This window comes from Macrobrachium rosenbergii, chromosome 4 (genome assembly GCF_040412425.1).
Source record: "Macrobrachium rosenbergii isolate ZJJX-2024 chromosome 4, ASM4041242v1, whole genome shotgun sequence".
Taxonomy (NCBI): Eukaryota; Metazoa; Arthropoda; class Malacostraca; order Decapoda; family Palaemonidae; genus Macrobrachium; species Macrobrachium rosenbergii.
In genome coordinates this window covers 37,606,280-37,625,223 of record NC_089744.1, presented here as the reverse complement: position 1 = coordinate 37,625,223, position 18,944 = coordinate 37,606,280, and the positions used below count along the sequence as shown (strand labels likewise).

Here is an 18,944-nt window from a genome sequence, read left to right as displayed (position 1 = left end):
CCCCAGTCAAATATTGGTTGTATATACCACCAGCCACTCCTATCATTTTAACCAACCGTTTGCTCTTCCGTCTTCGTCATACTTTCCCAAGTACACTTGGAAACTCCTCTTAGGAAACCATGCATTTCAAATATTCAGTCCCCTTTCCAGAATTCATTTTCATAACTTAAAAAAACACCATGCTCATTTTCTCCAAGAAACCCGTATTTGCGTATGTTGCCATCTCGTTCACACTCCGCCACTTCTGCTGAGGAATCGCCCAGTGTAACACTTTTATGCTCTCCATCTCCTGCCGAGCACAGATGTATACAGGATATCCTAAAAACATTTTCTTTCACTCATTCCTTTCTATTCCTGGACCATCTACACTCACTGCCACGTTCAGCTTTTTAGCCTGTTGGAGTCTTCCTGATACTACAAGCACCACCTCTTACTCTTTCAGCGCCTTTCAACCACCCCAGACACAATTTCGATTTTTTCGTTCTCATTCTTGCCTACACACACACACACACACACACACACACACACACACACACACACACACACACACACACACACACACACACACACACACCACTTTTCTGTCCCCAAGCACCAAACCATCCAGTTTTCTGTCCTTCAGCACACCAGTTGGACATTGGTTACTTCTGCAAACACTATACACTATATACTGTATATACACAGCGACGAGAATGCTGTTAAAGTCTACCTGGATCCTACAAAAGAGAAGATTATGGTAGACTACCCTCAAGAGAGGTTCTTCTGCCAAGTAGAAGGCATTTCCTTCCACAAAGGGGCCCACAGCCCTTTGCCAGATGCCTTTGAAGCATAATCGTATGCGGCAGCAGTTGATTTTGATTGACAAACCTGACCATTTAATTTCTCAGTTTCTCCACGGCCTATGAATAGAAATGTGTATCCATATTTTCTGTGTAACAGCAATATTCTGCGGGTAGCAAAAACCACGACTTGTCCTGTACAGACCAGGGTAAGCCTCTCTTATATTACCATAATTTTGTAACGGTAATGGTACACTAGTATACTCACGCAAAGGTGAACGTGGCAGTGACGTTGTGTTTTATCTGTAACCACCATTGCTAGTAGAAATCCTTAACAGTGTTGGAGTAGAAGGAAATAATTTTGATATTATTAACCTGCCAAGACTTGCATTAACACACATACAAACACACACATATATATGAGGTCCTTTTAGTAATTCTACTAATGCACAGAACAATTGTGTATGTGATAAAGTTAATATATATATACATATATATATGTGTGTGTTTGTGTGTGAAATTGTGGTAACGCTTCCACCGTCTCTGTCGATGTTTCCTCTGCCTTTAATGCCATCAAGGGTAATTAAAATCCATTATTCATTGGAGCTTGCCTGTTATTTCTTGGAATTTTGCAGCATGTGTGCTATAGATAATAGTATATTATATAATGGACTGTGATATTTTGACTGATCACCTATAAATCTCTATGTAAGACAAGTGTAGAAGCATCTCATAAGTTTTGTATATGATCTAGATACAGTAACGCCACCATCTTTGCACATTTTGCCAAATCACTGCTCGGTGGGGAAGAGAGAGAGAGAGAGAGAGAGAGAGAGAGAGAGAGAGAGAGAGAGAGAGAGAGATGTGTTGCTGGTGCTGTCAAGCATTTCTGTCTTGGGTGACCGGGGGTTCACGAAAGTCTCCAAGTAGAGGGATAAACCCCAGAAGGGGGGCTCGAGGCGTGTTGACGTTCTCTCACGGGTGTGTGCGTGCGTATGGTTGTTTGAAACCCATCCATGGCTGGCTGTTCTGGTGGTGGAGGTGGTGGCTCGGTGCTCTGCCACCACCAACACCACCAGTCCTCCACTACCTCAAGCCCGCACAAAGCTGCTGCTGTCTCCTTTGTAAAATCACCGAAAATAAAATCATTTCGATTTGCGAAACGCCCCTCACTGTCGGTTTCCCAGGGATGCGATGTTTTCGGAAATGTTGTCTGTAGAAGTTTATGTCGCAGTGAAGTCATTTTGGAGCGTCGGGAAGTTGAAGGTTATGGCGCGATGTGGCAATGGTAATCGAGGCGGGGGTAGTGGGGCGGGAGTGAGAGGGTGCCCGTGGAAGCTTTTATTGATTGGATGGTGGTAACTTGCAGGGCCTCAGGACCTTCTCGCCAGGTGGAATGTGGTAGACTTGGGGAAGAATTTCTTGTTGATGATACGCTATATCACGCTTTCATAATGAATGTATCATGCGGTATTCATAGAACCGTCTAGAGAATAAAGCCAAGGGCGTTTTAATATACGTCTCATGGTCTGATCGTCTCTCAAGCTTGTGTGACGGTGTATTTTATTTTAAACCTTTGGGTTTTATGCGATGAAATCTGTTTTAAGCAGAATTTGTGATGCAGAGAGAATATTGCTTTTTTTTAACGATTTACTTTACATCAGTGCACCAGTCTTGCTATTTTAACGGAATTTCCCAGTTGTTGCCCGAGAGGTAATGTAGTGATTTTTAGCTAAAATGAGATGGTAAACATTTGCTAGGAAGAACACTGTCTTTCCAATGCAGAAAATGTCTTTAAATACCTCACAGTTGATGAGCACATGCCTTCTACCTTCATTTCCCAACCAACCTCTTTTGCTCGCCCTGACTCAAATCGCTTTCTTCTCTTTGAACTCTCTCATGATGGCATGCCCGAATGGTGGATTCCATGATTCCGTCAAGTTCACTGCATTTACGGAAGTCGTTTATCCACGCATCTGTCAACTTTGTTGTTCAGTGTAATGCTCCCTTATGGAAGTAAAATTCATCGTGTGTTTGTCAATAACGTGGGTGTTCAGATGGCTTTAGATGTGTCTTGAGGTGATCACCCATTCAGACTGGTTAATCTGGTACCAAAATATTCTGAGCGTTTTGTCCTGGTATTGTAAGTTATTCTCTTAATCCCTGTCAATAACGCTGGTTGTTGGCCCCTCGCCATCCCTGTTTGAATACGACTCTCGTACGCGGATGTCACTTCTTTTGTTTCCCCTCTACAGTGTTGAATCAAAGGCAATTCATCTAATCAATAATCCTTCCTTCACCTCCTATGAAGATCTTCCTCCGCATCACGTGGTTGTCTCACGGTGGCTCGTCTATAGGTACCGTTCGGCCGTATCTGTGGCGTTGAAGAGATTCCCTCCTACTTAACTCTCTGCTGGCTACTTCCGCATGCATTTCCTTTGAATGGTTAATTTCCTGTCACTCTCGAGCTTTAGAATTCTCTCCTTTCTATATCCCTCAGTTTTTTCGTCTTCGCTTTATTTTTATAGACTGGCCTTATTCCTTATTTCAAGGTCAGACTGACGTTTCTCCCACCTCCTTTTTCATTTTCAGTTTTAGACTTGGTAAGGGGAATTTAAATCCTTCTATTTGCCATATGTAAATGCACTGAAGTATCAGAGTCACTGCTAAATGTTTTCTTGACGTTGCCGCATATACATGTGTTTAATATATCAGTGTAGAAACATTCGTAAGTTTTATGGTGCATGAGCGTACAAATATGCTTAAATACACCGCACCTAAGGATTTTGAATATGTGTTGTATTACGACAGTATTCATAATTTAAGAGTTCGAAGTTGGCATTGCATTTTTATGCGCTCATATTTTTCAGTTTATATTTATTCTTAACTTTGTTATATACCTTAGATGTATTTAAATAGAGGTTTTAGGGACTTGGGAGTGGCGTTTGTGAAAACATGGCCTTTCAAGCTCATTTACTTTCATGATCACATGAATCCCAGCTTTCAAGATGTTTGACTGCATTTTTGGTCTAGACTGGTTTAGGTAAGATAGGAAAATGTAAAGGTTATCTTTGCAATTCTTTTCGAGTTGCTTCAGAATTCACTGCTGTATACAAACCCTTGTTCTGTTTGGAGGCTTAACTTCAGCCTGCAGTTTACAAGATGATTTGATTTGTTACTTAACTTGTGTAATATCCTGGCAGTAGGTGGAAGCAGGTATATGTAACTACATAAGGCACCCTGATGTTCCAGATTTTGAAATCTGTATGGTGAAAAGGTGTTGCTGTGTGACTTATGGTGTGAAAAGTCTAATCTTATGTGATATAAGGTGTGAAAAGTTTGGTCTTATATGACATAAGGTGTTTGTGAGCAGCTCCAGGTTGCTGTAGTTTTGATCGTAGGCACCACGTTGCAGGAGTTCTGCAAATGTGGAGGCTTTTTGGCAATGAGAGCTTGGACCAGATGACCTCAGCTTACTGGCTTATGTTACTATAGGCAGCATGTACCCAAGCTTGTGCAGCGTGTAGACGTAGCTTTTAGATTGAAGTAGGTGTGTCGGAGCAAGCCCCAGACGGGGGTAAACTGAAGACAGTGCTTGATTAGATTTATTATGATAAAATCTTTTTCAAATTAGGATGGAAACCTCGGTCCTCCTGACTTAATTATATCTGTTCTTAGTGGAAATTATATCTGTTCTTAGTGGATTTCTGTACACTGTAATCAAATGCACATTGGAAAGTTTCGTTTCTCGTTTTGGTTTGTCAGTTCTTGGAAGAGAGTGTAACATTATATTGCATAAATAGACCACTTTCCTTTAATGTAGACAGAATACTGACCCCAAAGGAATGCAGTGATATACTTCACGTCACTTTCAAAGTTTTATTATTATTACAAGTGAAGAAAGTAAAGGCAAACTACTTAAGACGATAATGCTTAAAAAGTCACAGTAGATGCACGTGACTTCAGTGTATAAGCGAATCCCACAGGAAAATGACAGGCAGAAGTTCAGTACCAAGCACTTTCACGTTTATTAACACATCGTCGGGGCGTCATTTTCCTGTGGGATTCGCTTATAAAACGATAATGTAAAGAAAGCACTTAACTTTCACGAGAAAGACTGCTGGTGCAAATGCCTCAAAAATTCAAGCTGTAGTTACATGACCTCAGTTTAGAATCCAGAGGATGTTAAGCCCTCTTAGGATCAAATTAGAATTCGGAGAATGCAGACCCCATCCACCCTCTTAAGTACGTAGCAAGATGCTTTGGCTTCATCACGGGCTCGGCTGTTAATCCAAAGGCTAAGGCAAAGAGAGAATACAGCAAAAATCTACATATTACTCTTAGAGAGGCCAGGGTTTACACCCAGTCTGATGTTGTTTTTGTGTTGTTGTTGTTGAGTAAGTGTTGATACGACTCTGGACTTTGACATCAGTGAATGGGACTAGATGGCAATTTGGTTAGGGGGCGGGGGGCAGGGGAAGGGAATGTACTTGATGGACAGATGTTCCTGTAGGGTGGTTGGTTGGCGTACGGATTGTGGAGGACGAGGGCGGGAGAAAACAAATGTGTTTTGCTTCCTAGACCGTGTCGTCATTATGGAATTTTATTCCCATGGCTGGGAGTAACATCAACAAACTTTCAAGTGGTGGACGTACCAGCAGTTTGCTGTAGATTTGACTGATTGAGATGTCACTGAGGTTAATGTGAAGTTGGTGTGGTTTTGTGTAAAAGAGGAGTGACCAGTTTATGATTTTTTCTTTATAAAGAAAAGACAAACCAATTGGAATTTTTTTTCCTATTTTTTTCTGCTTCTGGTATACAAAGCCTTATGTAGAAGTTGAAATGCAAATAATATGCGATTTGTTGGAGGATGCTGTTTTAAAGTCGAACAAGTTTGCAAACTGCTTTTGGAACTCCTAGATTGTTTGTATTGAATCATAGTTCCAATGTTTGATTAGCTTTTGGGTAGGAGTTCGTGTTAAATTGCCTCTCTCTCTCTCTCTCTCTCTCTCTCTCTCTCTCTCTCTCTCTCTCTCTCTCTCTCTCTCTCTCTCTCTATATATATATATATATATATATATATATATATATATATATATATATATATATATATATATATAACGTAAAAATCACAGTAGATGCACCTGACTTGATTGTATAAGCGAATACCGCAGGAAAATGGCAGGCAGAAGTTCAGTACCAAGTGCTTTCACGTTTATTAACGCATCGTTTGGCACGTTAATAAAGGTGAAAGGACTTGGTACTGAACTTCTGCCTGTCATTTTTATGTGAGATTCGCTTATATATATATATATATATATATATATATATATATATATATATATATATATATATATATATATATATAAATGTCGATATCAGATCAGCTGGTGATTATACAGTAACAAGCCCAAAAATTTCTTTTAACAAAAGGATGAAGTATAAACTACCTTGATTTAAATTTATTAGGTTCCTGAGATATTATAGGAGATTCAATGACACCTCTCCGAGTTTTATTTTTACAAAATATGAAAGTACTTCAGTCCCATTCCAATCAGTCGTGTAATGAAATAAATCGTATTCTTATTACTCTGCATATATATATATATATATATATATATATATATATATATATATATATATATATATATATATATATATATATATATATATAAAGGATGTTAATTTGAATTTAAGGGGAACTTTTCTCTTACAATTTTGGTATGGCTATACGTCAACGTATCGCTCCAGTTTAAGCAGTAGTGATATAGGATTTTTTTAAAAAGAAGAATCGTAAACAAACTCATCCCTTTCAATGTGATATGGTTCAAGTAAATTAACTACGTAATAATTATTTGGCCAGGGAACGAAAATGTAAATATTTTCTCTGGTAAAATAAATGACTTGGTTCCATCTATAAACTTCACTAGGGAAACAGAAAACTTAACGATATTTCTGCCTGTGTACATTTTTCTTTATGCTAAAATAGTACAGTAAGGAAATCAGTGTACGTGCATGTTTTTAAAAAGCATTACATATTATGTGTAGCTGTGAGTTTACTAATGATGTAATAGATGTAATTAGGAATATAGGCAAGAAATGAAATTATCCTGATGCTGGGTAAACTCGATCAGGTAATTCCAAGGGAAAATTTGTAAACCGTATGGTTGTTTAGGAAGGCAATTTATCTGGGCCTAAAATTAATGATAGGAGCCTACCTGTATGAAAAAAAAATTTTGTAAATGAAGCAGTGACTCAGACCTTACTGCACCTACTTATTCTCACTTATCAGGTGTGAATATTTTTCCATGCTATCAGTACGTTCCCCGGAACTGTCAGACCATCATATATATTTCGACATTTGTTCAAATTTATAAGTCCCCTGAAAGATGTTCAAGGAACCTAAAGGGAAACTGGTCGGCATTTATGCCCTCTGTTTCATACGGATATATATATATATATATATATATATATATATATATATATATATATATATATATATATATATATTACTGTATATGAATAACAGAGGCCATAAGAAAGTAATGAAAGGCATCAGTATCTAGAGCTTTCGAGTACTTAATATACACTCAAGGGTTAGTTGCAGTACCCTATATACATACATACATACATACATACAAACTCATATAATTTGTGGCTTTTGTCGGTTAGACATGATCTCACCCCCTGCGGCATCACTGTCAACAAAGGGGTCTAGTTTTACCTGAGAGGGGCCCTTCTCATCTCTCTGCTCTGATGGCTAACCAAGATATGTACAATCCTCCTATGGCTCGCATGACCCTGAATCAAATGACGCCTCCAGTCAAATGGACGAGGGAATCAAGTCACTGTAGAACCTCCATTCCTTCGCCATAGGCCTATACAGAAGACAACGATTCCTTTGCAGGATCCCAAAACCAATCATTCCTCTGCTCTTTGTAGGAAACTCATCATTCTTTTGGGAAATCCATAAACCAATCCTTCGCAAAATGTAGAAATCCATTCACTTCCAACCGCATGCCACAGAAACTAGCACTTCCAGACGGCCTTGTCGATGCCTGAGGCACCCACAGACTGCATCTCCAGAAGGGTGGAACGCGAATGGAAACCAAAACCTACTCTGCATCTGTGGGCATTAACTTAAGGGTTTTTACGCCACGCCAGAGGTTGCCATAGCGCATGGAAAGTAGGCATCAGTTTGGTTTTTCCAGAGGGGTGGGGGGACAGACACCCGTTTGACATTTGTAGGCATTAAACTCACAGGGTTTTAAGTCGCGCCAGAAGTTGCCATAACATATCCAAATAGGCATCACTGTCTTCTCCAGAGGGTGGGAACAAAAACCATTTCGCATTTGTAGGCATTAGGTTACGGAGTTCCACTCCGCCTCAGAGGTTGCCATAACAAATGCGAAATAGGCATCACCGAACTCCCCTATGCCCCAGCCCAAGGTCACCGCCAGAGGTAGCGGGAGGGGGACTCACATGATGCCAAGTTCGAATACTCACTGCCAGTCCTAACGGCCGCTGTACATCGCCACCCCGCTGACAACTGACACATCACGAATTAATCCAATTATCCAGAGTCAGTTCCATTTTCCTAACTATATATATATATATATATATATATATATATATATATATATATATATATATATATATATATATAATGTATATACACATATATATATACATACATATATATATATATATATATATATATATATATATATATATATATATATATTGTTTTGTATTTTTTGTGGCTTTTATAGAATTTTATGTTTTTTTTGGTGGGGATATGACAATCCCGTTATTGTGTTTCTTACATCGGTAGCTTCTGATTGGTTAATTTGTTCTGCAAGTAGATCGTCTGTTCTATAAAAGCAAGGTCTTCTTCACTCTCTTAAGTCACAGAGTTAATTTTATAGCGCTTTGAGTCATTTCAGAATCTCGGTCTAATACTCGCAATCTCTGCGCAGTCTTTAGTCTCATTTTGTTATGTAATTCTCGAGTGTTTCGAGGCTTTTTATTTGACTGGAGATGGTAAGTGGTTTTCCTTTTCTCTGAAGTCCAGAGATGGAGTTTTAGTCGTGGTCTTTGAACCTTTTTGTAGGTGGAGGCTGAAGGTTTCTCTTGTGCCCTGACTTGATTTATATTTGCCTCTACTTTGGTCATTTCTCGGCAGATGGCTTTGCAGTCAGTCTTTGGACTCCTGAGACTTCTAGGTTTGCTCAGAGGCTTTTTTTGTGTCAGTTTTCTTTTCAGAGATAGATTTTTGCCTCATCATCATTGTCTTAATAATTCCTTCTGTTCCGTACACTTGTTTCTTTCCCTTCAGTTCTTTGAATCCTTCTTTGACTTTTAGTTTTTCCTCTTTGAGAACTTTTAGTTCTTTATTCAAGCAACTGCCCTTCCTATCCTGCGCGAAAGTCTCTTCTTATCTTTTTTATTTCCATCGTGTTGTCAATTTTTCAAATTCCAGTATTTCTTAATTGAAATTTTGCCTCAGATATTTGGAACTCCATTATACTGAATTCCTTTTCATATCTTTAAATGTGCCTTTTCTCCTTTGTTTCTCTTCCAAAAGATTTTTTACTTTTCTTTCCAGACCGATGATCAAGATTTTGTACTTTTCTTTCCAGACCCATTTCTTTATCCTTTCTGAACTTGTCTCTTTCGAGTCCTTCAATTTCTTCGTTTATCTCATTTAATTTAATCCTGCATCTCTTCATTCTTTGCCAATCTTCAGTGGTCTTCTTTTATTTTTTGAACAGAATTTCTATTTCGGTTTCCATTTGATTAATCCTCAAGTCTTTATGTTCCTTTTCATTTTCGAGGATTTCAGTGTCGTTTTCTTTTCTTTTCGTTTGTTCTCTTTTCGAAGTCTCTTTGTCTGTTTATTTTGTTCTTTATTTCATATCCATGGTCTTCCCTTTCTAATTGATCTTTTTCGGTTGTTATTCTTTCATCATCTTTGACTTCGACTTCAATCATTTCTTTTTGCAGTTTCTCCATCTCACCTGACATTCTCTCTCTCTCTCTCATATATATATTATATATATATATATATTATATATATAATATATATACAGTATATATATATAAGTATACACTATATATAATATACAAATGTATGTATCTATGTATGTGTGTGTATGTATTCACAGAAATTTTACACTAATATGAATTGTCTATAAAACATATATTTAGACAGTACGCTTTCACTAGTCACGGCTAGCTTCATCATATTTGATAAGCTGTAGGTCTAGCAGTGGCCAGCGAAGGCTTATTGTCTCTCTCTCTCTCTCTCTCTCTCTCTCTCTCTCTCTCTCTCTCTCTCTATATATATATCTCTATATATATATATATATATATACACACACACACACACACACACACATATATACATATATATATATATATATATATATATATATATATATATATATATATATATATATATATATATATATATATATATATATATATATATATATATATATATATATATATATATATATTTTATCATTTTGATTAAGCTAGCAGTGGCTAGCGAAGGCTTACTGTCTAAGTATATTTTTCCATGCATTTCATTTTAGTGTAGAATTACCTTTTATATACCTGGGTGCGACACCACTTATTTCTTAGCAAAGCTAAATATCTAGTTGAGTATGTTAAAACAGTGCAGTTTGGCTATAGTCTTTTCCAGGAATTAGTGGTTTATCTACTTATATGTAAAGTTAAAAGCGAAACTGGATTTTAGAAGTGGATTGTTCTACCTTTTTGATACGTATATACTTGATCTTAGATCTTGACAAAAATTCATGTATGCTCTAAGTATTCCAACATTATTTCATAGTCCTGAATTAATCTCGATTTTTTTTGCTAGAAACATACGCCAGAATTGCACTCAAATACTCGCAAGCATTTGATGAAATTGCATTTGATTGTACAGAGATTGAAAGTACTTAAAGAATAGCGATGTTCGTATGAAGATAGATTTCGAAATGAATTTCTTGTGACATGTACAGTAATAAAAAGCAATCCAGACATTCGCAGTGATGATAATCTTAACTTGCTTTGATTGTAGATGTACCGGAATACCAGAATCAGGTAAAATTAAAATTAATAGTATAAGTAAGAGAATCAATGAATAGCCTATATGTATAGACTTTCATGTAAATTTCGTTTAGAAATTGAACATTTCTTTGAATAGAAAACGAAACTGACCAAATTTTTCTGAATAAAATTGATAGTACTCCAAATAACTTTCTGTGTACCTTCAGTCTGAATAGGAAGAATTAGGGAAATTTTTCTGAATAAAATTGATAGTACTCCAAATAACTTTCTGTGTACCTTCAGTCTGAATAGGAAGAATTAGGAAATTTTTCTGAATAAAATTGATAGTACTCCAAATAACTTTCTGTGTACCTTCAGTCTGAATAGGAAGAATTAGGAATAAAATTGAAGTACTTTTTCTCTGAATAAAAATTGAATTTTTTCTGAATAAAATTGATAGTACCAAATAACTTTCTGTGTACCTTCAGTCTGAATAGGAAGAATTAGGAAATTTTTCTGAATAAAATTGATAGTACTGCAAATAACTTTCTGTGTACCTTCAGTCTGAATAGGAAGAATTAGGAAATTTTTCTGAATAAAATTGATAGTACTGCAAATAACTTTCTGTGTACCTTCAGTCTGAATAGGAAGAATTAGGAAATTTTTCTGAATAAAATTGATAGTACTGCAAATAACTTTCTGTGTACCTTCAGTCTGAATAGGAAGAATTAGGGAAATTTTTCTGAATAAAATTGATAGTACTCCAAATAACTTTCTGTGTACCTTCAGTCTGAATAGGAAGAATTAGGGAAATTTTTCTGAATAAAATTGATAGTACTCCAAATAACTTTCTGTGTACCTTCAGTCTGAATAGGAAGAATTAGGGAAATTTTTCTGAATAAAATTGATAGTACTGCAAATAACTTTCTGTGTTACCTTCAGTCTGAATAGGAAGAATTAGGAAATTTTTCTGAATAAAATTGATAGTACTGCAAATAACTTTCTGTGTACCTTCAGTCTGAATAGGAAGAATTAGGGAAATTTTTCTGAATAAAATTGATAGTACTGCAAATAACTTTCTGTGTACCTTCAGTCTGAATAGGAAGAATTAGGGAAATTTTTCTGAATAAAATTGATAGTACTGCAAATAACTTTCTGTGTACCTTCAGTCTGAATAGGAAGAATTAGGATAGAAATTTTTCTGAATAAAATTGATAGTACTGCAAATAACTCTGTGTACCTGCAGTCTGAATAGGAAGAATTAGGGAAATTTTTCTGAATAAAATTGATAGTACTGCAAATAATTTTCTGTGTACCTTCAGTCTGAATAGGAAGAATTAGGGAAATTTTTCTGAATAAAATTGATAGTACTGCAAATAACTCTGTGTACCTGCAGTCTGAATAGGAAGAATTAGGGAAATTTTTCTGAATAAAATTGATAGTACTGCAAATAATTTTCTGTGTACCTTCAGTCTGAATAGGAAGAATTAGGGAAATTTTTCTGAATAAAATAACTGATAGTACTGAATAGGAAGAATTATTTTCTGAATAAAATTGATAGTACTGCAAATAACTTTCTGTATACCTTCAGTCTGAATAGGAAGAATTAGGAAATTTTTCTGAATAAAATTGATAGTACTGCAAATAACTTTCTGTGTACCTTCAGTCTGAATAGGAAGAATTAGGAAATTTTTCTGAATAAAATTGATAGTACTCCAAATACCTTTCTGTGTACCTTCAGTCTGAATAGGAAGAATTAGGAAATTTTTCTGAATAAAATTGATAGTACTGCAAATAATTTTCTGTGTACCTTCAGTCTGAATAGGAAGAATTAGGAAATTTTTCTGAATAAAATTGATAGTACTGCAAATAATTTTCTGTGTACCTTCAGTCTGAATAGGAAGAATTAGGAAATTTTTCTGAATAAAATTGATAGTACTGCAAATAACTTTCTGTGTACCTTCAGTCTGAATAGGAAGAATTAGGAAATTTTTCTGAATAAAATTGATAGTACTCCAAATAACTTTCTGTGTACCTTCAGTCTGAATAGGAAGAATTAGGAAATTTTTCTGAATAAAATTGATAGTACTGCAAATAACTTTCTGTGTACCTTCAGTCTGAATAGGAAGAATTAGGAAATTTTTCTGAATAAAATTGATAGTACTGCAGATAACTCTGTGTACCTTCAGTCTGAATAGGAAGAATTAGGAAATTTTTCTGAATAAAATTGATAGTACTCCAAATAACTTTCTGTATACCTTCAGTCTGAATAGGAAGAATTAGGGAAATTGTTCTGAATAAAATTGATAGTACTCCAAATAACTTTCTATGCACCTTCAGTCTGAATAGGAAAAATTAGGGTTACTCGGATGATATATGTGATTTTAACTACATAGGGCTATTAGTAATTCTAGTTTTATAAGTAAAACCTTTTATGCTAAAATTTTAATCTCAGAAATAGACTCTAGTAATAACTTTGAGAAGTGCAGTATTTAAAAAAATATATATTAATAAATTTTTTCATGCATACTTGTCCAAGAAAGTGGTACCTTCATTTAATTTACTTTTCATTTATGCCTTACCAGATCTTCGTAAAGTGCCTACATAATTTAGATATGAGCGAGCTCAGGAAATTGATTTAATAGAGATATAAATATGTTTAACTTAATTTTAGATAAACTTTAGAATGTAATGGATAATACAGATAATGATAATTGAACCATTAGAAATAACAGTAAAATACTAGAGTTCTTCCCTATCAGTCCTGGTAATTTTTTGCTGTCTTTTTTTTTTTCATTAAAAAACTATACTACGTTATCACGTGAGAATCTAATTAGAGGTATTGTGGCCTTATGTAATAAATACATTCACTCCGATTTAGAAATATGCTATAAAATAACAGAATTATTTTTAATAGAATTAAAATTTTGTACTGGCCATATGTTTAATTTGGTAAAAAAAAAAACTTAGACAAGAAAATAAATTAAGACAAGAAAATAAATTAAGTATCCCTATGGATGTTAATTACAGCCCTAACATGAACAAATTATATTTAAATGTTTATAAATGCAAAATGATCCCTTAGGAGGCGGACGTATATAAAAATACATATAGATAAAAATACATATAAGATACATATAGATAAAAATACATATAAAATACATATAGATAAAAATACATATAAAATACATATAGATGAAGTATATATAAAATACATATAGATAAAAATACGTATAAGAATACATATGGATAAAAATACATATAAATCATTTGTATCGATATAGATGATTTATCATAAAATAAAAGTAATATTCGATGTTAATTCAGTTTATCATAAATTGCTGGAAATTTCTAATACTGATTATGAACCGTATAACTCCACGCTTCTTCTTAGATATGAATAAAGTTACTGATGATAAATTTCTAACCAAAGTTTATAATAGAAGATATTTTAATTTTGAAATAGTAGGACTGCCTTTTTTTTTTTATTTACTCAGCCTACACTGCTTAACATGACGTGGAGTAATGTGCTCGCAGTTTTCTAGATTTGCATTTATTTTCATAAATGGTGAATACTTATTTTTTAATTATCAACAATTCATAAAGAAACTAATTAATAAATTTCCTACATGGGTGCTTAAAAATCTCATAAATAAATTTGAATGTAAGAAGTGTCGTACTATCAATAAATATAATTTCAGTGTTGTTAGATTATCTAATTCATTTCTTTAATATATAAAAAATAATATTGCGATATATTTATATTTATTGCATATGTAAACATGCAGATATACATTTATTTGTGAAGAATACCTTAACTATCGTGACCAGTACTGTAATTGTTTATAAAGTTATATTTCATATCATTGGATCATGTGTGATTGTAGGCTTGTGAGGTTTGATATGGTATCTATCCATTTCTTTGTGGTTAGTGCTGTCAGGCACCTTCATTCCTTAAGGTTCTTTGCAGCTTCCCTTCGACCCCTAGCTGTGACCACCCTCATTCCTTTTACTGAGCCTTCGTTCATATTCTGTTTCTTCTATCTAACTTTCCTACCTCTCATAATTGATTCATAGTGCAACTGCGAGGTTTCCCCCCTGTTACACCTTTAAAACCTTTGTACTGTCTCAATTTCCCTTTCAACGCTGAATGATCTCGTAGGCCCCAGCGCTTTGCCTTGTGCCTAACTTTCAAATTCCATTTCCATTTCTGTTTCCACAGAAGCATCTATTGATGATCTGTCAGAATTTTTGCCTCACCTTGGGCAGTAGACAGCTTGATATAAAATTCTCCAAAAACTACAATTGGGTGAAATATGTGTGAAAAGATGTTAATTTGAGTTTAAGGGGAATTTTGCTCGCACTTCAGAGGGTTTCCTTGACCCTTTTCTGCTTTATAACACAAGAAAAGTTATCGGCAGTAATTGCTAAGACTTCATAATCATTGCGCGCAAGGAGAATTGGAAGAAACTATATAGGAAGGTCAAGTCTAAGCAGCCTTTACATCAGTGAGTTGTTTAAAATTTTTGTTGTTCGTCCCTTGCTGTCAAAGTTTTTTTTTTTTTTTTTTTGTCTGATCAGACTTTGGGAAATGGGAAGTGGTAACATGAAATACCAAAGGCTTTATACCAAACACATCCTCCCTTAAGGGGTAGTGCCTTCAGTGTTCCTCATGCGATAGGGATTCCTTGAGGTTCTTTGCAGCTTCCCTTCGACCCCTAGCTGCAACCCCTTTCATTCTTTTTACTATGCCTCCATCTTCCGTCTTTCTTTCCACCCTCTCCTAACAACTGATTCATAATGCAACTGCGAGGTTTTCCTCCTTTTACACCTTTCAACCCTTTTTACTGTAAATTTTCCATTCAGCGCTGAATGACCTAATAGGTCCCTGCGCTTGGCTTTGACCTAAATTCTATTCCGTTCTATTCCAAATACATCCTGTTGGGGTTAACGGGCTCCTTCAAGAGTAAGAGCCCTTACTGGTACAGTATAAGACCAACTTAATCTGTGACGAACTTGCCCAGAGAAAATTGGGAGTTCTACACCTTTGCAAGAACCGTAACGGTGTTTTCTTCAACATATCATCTCTCTTAATACCTCAAAGAGAAGTGGTTCGTGGGATTGGGAGAAGACTTATTTAATAATAATACTTTATTTCAGCACTTGGCCATGTATAATATATACATGCAATACTCTCAATGCTCGTTTTGCCTTCACAGCTGGTAGGGTCATTTTTCCATCATGTTGTTATGCATACTAAAATCATGTGAAGCACCTACTGACTTATAACTGCATACTGGAAAAAATTTGTGGTTGGTAATGAGAAGCTTTAATATTAACCTTGAAGAAACGGTGTCAAGTACCTGACGCCTCCGTGCATTTTTTGTTTTAAATTTTAGTTGACTGCCCAGATTTGGTGTTCATTACATTTGTATCAGCGAGAAAGCAACGAATCTGACTGGGTTGAATAAAATTTCACCCATATATACATGGAACTCGTAGAAAATCGTAAGTGCAGTATGGGTATCTTTTGTTTTAAGTGACTTGAAGAAATTAAAATAAGAGCTGAATATTTTCAGATACTGTACCAAATCATGTATGTATGTATGTATGTATATATATATATATATATATATATATATATATATATATATATATATATATATATATATATATATATATATATATATATATATATATATCTGGAGCCAGTCAGCTCTAATCAGAAAAATATACATTCCATAATACAATATCTAATTCCATATATATATAATCATAAAAAATACATTCCATAATACAATATTAATATATATATATATATATATATATATATATATATATATATATATATATATATATATATAAATAAATAAATAATTCTTCCACTAGACTTTTTGTGGTAATGTATGCTTATAGAGAGAGAGAGAGAGAGAGAGAGAGAGAGAGAGAGAGAGAGAGAGAGAGAGAGAGAGAGAGAGAGAGAGAGTATTTGTTTGCAGACAAAAAGTGTTGTAGATTACCTACAAAGCGAAGGGGGAAGTTGATGCCATGAGTAAATGGGTTTTGTGTGATGGGGGGAGGGTTATTTAATGTGGTGTGGATTGGTGTTGGGACTTGGGAGGGGCGGGTGGCGGTGGGGGTCCCCTCCCCTCCTACCTCGCCGCTTGCTCTGGAGTGAGTCTTCCCACATTCTGTGAGAAGCAATCGCGGTAGGTGGATGTGTTCGTGGCGATGTGAGTGGACTCGTTGGCTGTTGCCGACCCGAAATATTGGTTGCTGTGGAAAACGATATTTGGAAAACACAGCAATTAGTGATTCATAAGAGCTATGTATTATTAGAGTTCCTTGAACTAATTCAGTTTGTTGATTTTAAAACTTGGTTGTTGAGAGAACATTCAGAAAAGAAATAGTCACAGTGATGGCTTTTAAAATTGTGTTCTCAGCGAAGTGTACTACTACTCTTCGGGCTTTTGGAAATGTGCCTTCTTTGGGATTTCTAAGGAGCCTCAAAGGTTCTGGGATTCTGTTTTCCTGACGTTGCTGTTTGGTAAGTTTCATGTTTTAATGGTATTCTATTTATCGCGTAAGAAATCTGTGTAAGAACAAATCCTGTCATTCATTTATATATATATATATATATATATATATATATATATATATATATATATATATATATATATATATATATATATATACATACATACATACATACATACATACATACATACATACATACATACATACATACATAGGCTACGTACAGTCAGTATCATTTGATAAATTGACCACTAAATGGTTTACCGACTCGTAACAATGGAATATCAACTAAACGATAAGAGCAGATTGCAATTTTGCTTACTTATTAAAATTAGTATAATCTTTAGTGATAGCTGTGGTATTTCATAAATATTTTCTTGCGTTTTTATTTAGCTCACTCTTAAAATTTCTTATTGATATATACCTTGATTTTTTAAATATTGTGTTTAATGTAAACGAAGAGTTGAAATATATAAAATTCTTTATTCTTTAGCTGAGACACTTAGCGCGATTTAGAGTATGTGAATATGTGCTCCGTGTCATTTATTGTTTTAAGATTTATGTTGAGTGTTCAAGTTTTCACATATTGCTTTAAGATTTATTGAGATTATTAAAGTTTTGTTTAATGAAATTAATTAAAAATAAAATTATGGTGATCAGTCGCCAACTTAACATTCATAATACAGAAGTTTTTTGCTGCATTGGAACCGGTGTTTGTGGTCTTTTTATGCTCAGTTCGGCTTTGGGGTAAGATACTCTACGGACTATGCACACGGCAAACGGGACAGTCGGTTGTACTGTAAGCGCTTCAATCCAACGATACTACATAGTATTATCTCCCTGTACATAAAATAAAAACTTAATGATTTGTAGACGGCTGCAGACAATTCGAAGCATAGCACTGATTTAATTTGGCTGATTTTACTCTCGGACAAAAAAAGATATTTTAATTTCTCAAATATGGTCACAATTCGAGTGCATACTACTGTGGTTAATAGGGATGAGAGGTCTTTAGAGATGCTGAATTTAGGATTTTAAAGTATGAGTGGGAGTGCACACATGCACTTTATATATATATATATATATATATATATATATATATATATATATATATATATATATATATATATATAATTGTGTGTATGTACAGTAGGTAATACATATGTACAGTATAATATATATATATATATATATATATATATATATATATATATATATATATATATATATATATATATATATATATAAGAGACAAGAAAAGAAATTTAGCTGTTTGTTCTTAGGTTTGTGATCAGACACATAGTTCGATAGTCAACTCTTTATGCTCTATCGGTGGAGTCATTTTCTCCCATCGAATAAAGGGCTGCTGGGCTGTTACGTTTGATCTCACAAGAAAAAAGTTTTTAAAGGTATTAAATTTAGAAGATGATGATTATATGTAAAGGCGATAGAAGTCGATATTTCTTAAATATCTGGGTCATAATGACAGTAAACATGCATTTTATCTGGAAAAACGAGAGCCATTACAATTTTATATAGCTAAGGAACCTGGCAAATTAAATACATTGG

General features: G+C 34.7%; 1 protein-coding gene across 3 annotated transcripts in view; it reads left to right on the top strand.

Moving 5' to 3' along the window:
* The window catches only part of dikar, a 171,337-nt gene that overhangs the window by 66,556 nt on the left and 85,837 nt on the right, over positions 1–18,944 (top strand). Inside the window, exon 1 of one of the 3 annotated variants that reach the window (XM_067094318.1) lies at positions 17,024–17,385. The exons of the other annotated variants lie outside the window; for them this stretch is intronic. The gene's annotated coding sequence lies outside the window, so the exon portion shown is untranslated. Of the gene's footprint in view, positions 1–17,023; positions 17,386–18,944 lie in introns of those variants that run through there. 3 annotated transcript variants of the gene reach the window in all.